Below are 5,154 nucleotides of genomic sequence, written 5' to 3' on the forward strand. Positions count from 1 at the left end.
ATAATTTTTCTTTATTTTTTTATTTAGTTGCTTTGAGTATCATTTCCTCAGTTTTTTATTATATATAATATTTTGAACTTTACATACTTATATTCATATTTGTTATTTTTATGGTAATCATAGTCAGTTATAATAATATACCACAGCTTTTTCAATGACTTCTTAGTTGTTGGACACATAATTTCTATTCTTTTCATTATTACAAAGAAAGTAGCTCTATATACGTATATATATGTATAAATGTATGTATATTCATAGGATAACAGATTTAAAGCCAGAAGATATTAGTAGCCATTCAGTCCAACCCCCTCAATTTACAGATTTTGTAGTTTTGTTTCTATCCTTTAATAAAATCATTATTTATTATACTATCCTATTAATGAGACTGTTATGTTAAAAGATATCAATTTCATAAGTCTACCAACATATGCTTTTTTATGTTCCAAATTTTATCCTCCTCTTCGAGACAGTAAACAATCTGATGTAGGTTGCACACGTGCCATTGTGTAAAACATTACAATATTAGTTATTTTGTGGAAGAAAACGCGAACAAAACAAAAAAAGTGAGAAATAGTATTCTTCCATCTGTATTCAGACACCATCAGTTCTTTCTCTGGAGGTGAGGTAGCATTTGTCATCCTGAGTCCTTCAGGATTAACTTGAATGTTGCTGAGAATAGCTAAATCATTCACAGTTGTTCCTTATACAACATTGCTGTTATTGTGTATAGTGTTCTCCTGGTTCTGTTCACTTTACTCTTTATCAGTTCATATAAGTCTTTCTAGGCTTTTCTATAATCATGCTGCTTGTCATTTCTTATAGCATAACAATATTCTATTACAATCACATATTGCTGGCTCAAAAGATATAGTCTGCAAATTGCTGTGCAGAATGATTGGATCAGTTTACAACTCCACCAAAAGTGCATTAGTGTCCCAGTTTTCCCACATCCCCTCCAACACTTATCCTTTTTCTTTTTGAATGTCTAATTTTTACCAAGCAGATTTGACCATGATGTTTTTTCATAAGCTAAGTATTTTTTCCCAGCCTGTTACTTTCTTAATGTACACTGCTTTTTGTTTTTTTATATAGTCAAGTAAGTTTGGCGCTCACAATCTATTTCATAAAGATTTTTGTCTTCTGTGATGAATGTTACATTCACAGTATCATTTCTTTTCTTACAACTAATTAGATCATTGATCCACTTGCAGTTTCTTTTAGTGTATAATGTGAGGTGTTGCTCTAAGTTTATTTTCTTGGCTTTGCTACTTTCCAATTTTTCCTAGATTTTTTTTTTTTACTGAATAATATTTTCTTCAATACTTCAGGTCTAGTGCTCTATCCACCCAACTGCCTCCAATATGAGATCATAGTATTATCTTATAATTGTGCATAGTATAATTTTATAACATGTAATTATCCTAATGTTATCTTATAATCTAAGAAATATTTTAAAAATCATAAAAGACTTTACAAATTTAATTCAATTCGATAAACAGTACACACCTACTCTGTGCCAGGCACTATGCTAAAGACTGAGGATACAAATAAGAAAAAAAAATACCATCCCCCCCAAAGAGCTTATAATCTATGGAAAAAGAAAACACTCAAAAGAATGTTGGGGGTGGTAAATGGGTTGAGGGGGAGGGCCACTAAGGGGAAATGATGTTGTGTGGAGTTGAAACCAAGCTTGGCTACCAATGGAAAACAGAGTTCTTATTACTAAATTATCAGTAGGTTATTTGATGTTAATTACTGTTACTTATGTGTTGCATGATTAAGTATCCATAACATACAGTGAATCTTTGGGCCTTCCAAAGACTCAATATTTTCGTTACAAGCATCTATATCATGTCTACAATATAACCATTTGCTAGTACACTGAAAGTAATCCCATTTAGCCCCATTCTGACATCTGGCCCTTGTCTTGGGTGAGGTGTGTTACAAGTTCTCAACTTTCTAACATTTATTTACATTTTTCATAATTCATCTTTGTCAGCTTCCCTGATTTCTAATACAATAAAAAACGTAGGACTTTGGGTGATGGCAAATTTTTTGTTTCTGCCCTTGTGACCACACACAATGCAGGTATTGTTCCATTGTAGTCAACAAGAAAATGAACCATTGGAATCAGTACATTATACATATGTGAGCCAAACTGACATAGAAAGGAGAATTCAGGCTTGGTGTGGTTGATGTTTGTTTTTAACTGAAAGCTAATCATTTCTAACTGTCTCTCAGGAAAGAAAGTACAAGAAACAGGACACTTTAGAAAGAACTTTGGGTTTGGAATAAGAGAACCTAGGTTCAAACCTCCACTCTGCTATTTACCACTTACATGACTTTGACCTGGTTAGTTAGCCTCTCTGTGCCTAGGTTTCTTCATTTGTAAAATGGGGAGACTGGACTAGATGACCCCTGGGGTGCTTTGAACTCTAAATCTGTGATGCTGTTACCTTATAGTAACATGACAGTAAAGAAGGGAGAGTTTTAATTAGTATCCTTGTGAAGGTACTATGGGATAGAGGGAGCCAATCTATCTCTATTTTTGCTCTGGTCCTGTTTGTTTTCTCCATGGTAATCTAACATCAAGAGTATCTTCCTATTTGTTTTCGTTCTCTGTTTCTGACTTTCTAAGACACAATATGAGTTCCATAGTCTAAGCATGGATTCTATAAAAGGGGATTATGAATTTCAACTGCCAAGGAGTTTAACTGGATCCTTCATTCTTAATTATTTTGGAGAAAGCTGAGGTAGAGAGAACACTGGTCTTCATGTCAGAACACCTAACAGAGTTTTTCTGTGCTTCCCAGCTGTGTGTGACCTTGGATAGTAAGTGAAGTCACTTCTCTGAGCATGTTTCTTCATCCATGAAATGTGAATACTAACATTTGCATTAGCCACCTCAGGTAGGGAAGATCGAATGAGATACATGAAAAATGCTTTGTAAACCCCAACATGTTATGAATATCGTTGGAAAGAATGAGAAAGGGTTCCCACACCCTCACCCTATTATTTCAGAAGACCTAGACATCTCTATTGAATCACTCAATCAAATGTGTAAAGCATATGTGAGTAAGTCTTATATAAACTCTCTTGAATCAATAAATAAATCCAAGATATATACAAAGGTGAAAACAAGTCCTTAATCTATTTTGGAGGAGGGAAGTGCTGTTGAGATATTGGAAGAAATCAGCTGGTGACATACTAGAAGTGTATTGGGACTTTGTTGAAATAATTAGATATATATAGGACAATGTCTAGAAGAGAAGAGATTTGAAAAGGTCATTGGTCAAACCTTGGCAAGCTTGAAGAGGCAGACACCTGATTCCATGGCCAGAGGGTAGCAAGAAGGATTGAAGTCGCTCTCTTCCTAATCCTTCATTGACCAGTGGACAATCTTATGATTTTCACAAGGTTCAAAGCTGAAGATCCCCCCCAGAAGGTTCATTTGCATTGACCCCAAAGAGCAGTAGCTAATGACACTTCTGCTTCAGAATTTGAAAGACACATTAAAGACAAACTAGATGTACTAAAGAAAGGCAGGACTTTGGGTCTCTACAAAGGAAGTGAGCCCAGAAAAGAGCTGAATCTAAGGTGAAATGAATGAAGACTCCAAGAAAGGGAAAAAGGACTTGTAATCAACAGAGCTGTGAATTTTACCCTTTTTCTCTGAACTCTCCAAATTTGAGTCTACTCTCCCTATGACCTTGTGGGAAAGGGAAGAATGAGCTGGGGAGATGGTTTGTGCCAACTGTTCTTCATATACCACTTTAGTAAATACCTGGAACATATGGGTTATTCAGGGAGGACTAGCACCTCTGGCGTGCGAGCTTGCTGAGCCCTTTTCAGGGCTGCCCATCCACCTTTGGGATCCACCTGTTTCCCAACTTTCATCTGTGGCTCCAAGAAGCTGTAGCCTCTGCCTCCTGCCTTAAGGCTCTCTTCTGAACCCTCTTGGCTTTGGAGTGATTATCAATAGTAGCTGTTACTGTTTCCCTCCTGATGTCTTTCTTTTTGCTGTCTCGTTAAAAGGGCCATGCCCTAACTACTTAAAGAGGCCTATTCAATGAATGGGCATTATCTCACCCTAAGTGAGCACCAGCATAGACCTTGGCCTAAAGGAGCCAAGGTCTCCCATTGCATTGTGGGTCATCTCCAGTCATCCTGAGGAATATCAGGTCACTGGATTCAGATGACTCTGGAGGAGAAGTGAGACTGGTGACCTGCGCAGCCCTGCCTCACTCAAAACAAAGTCAAGTGCAAGTCACGTCATTATTTCTCTGATGGCATGGTCTTCTTCAGCAACGAAGGATGAACACACAACAATTTGGGGTTTATGAAGCACAAAACATAAACTTTTTGTTGCCTTTATTAATTATGTACCAGTAGTTTTTCCAGTTTTTACCCAGCATCCTAAGCAATTTTGACAATTACTTTTTTATAATACTATTTTGAAATTTGACATAAGTCCCCTTCCTCATTTTCTCCTCCTCTCCCAAAGTTTTCCATATTTTTCATGTCCTTTTTGGTTGACTCCCTGAATAGAATGTAAGCTCATCGACCTGAGAGATTGGGTTTTTTTCTGCCTTTGTTATCCCCAGCGTGTAGCACCTGGACGTAGTGGGTGCTTAATATGTTTGTATTGATGTTTGTCTGTTTCTCTTATAAACAGACAAAACCTAAGATGTTGCTATTGAAAAGCATCAGTGATTTCATCGTCCTTACCAAAACTAACCACGAGCTAGCAGCTGTCCCTCAAGTTATTCTTTTCTCCCTGTATTTGTCAATCATTTCCAAGTTTCTATCATCTATATTTTGTATGTCGTTGGGCAGGTCCTACAATGTTGGACACATTTTGGTACTGTAGGTGGTATTTCTTTAAAAATATGTTATCTTTTTCTGGATTGTTAAGTCAATACATAAAATATTACTGAAGATTTTTATGGGTTTGTCTTCTATCCTGTTTTCTGCTCAAGTCATTGATCACCTTATTTAAAGAAATAAACTCTTGGATTTTATAGGGGATCTTCTTCAAATAAATGTTTCCATGCCAGTGTTTATTTCTCTTAATTTCTTTTTCATGTCATATTGCTCAATTAAAATTTCTAAAACTTGCAAGTAAAAATGATATATGTGAAGCAGACATAGTCT

This window comes from Notamacropus eugenii, chromosome 2 (assembly GCF_028372415.1).
Source record: "Notamacropus eugenii isolate mMacEug1 chromosome 2, mMacEug1.pri_v2, whole genome shotgun sequence".
NCBI classification, from domain to species: domain Eukaryota; kingdom Metazoa; phylum Chordata; class Mammalia; order Diprotodontia; family Macropodidae; genus Notamacropus; species Notamacropus eugenii.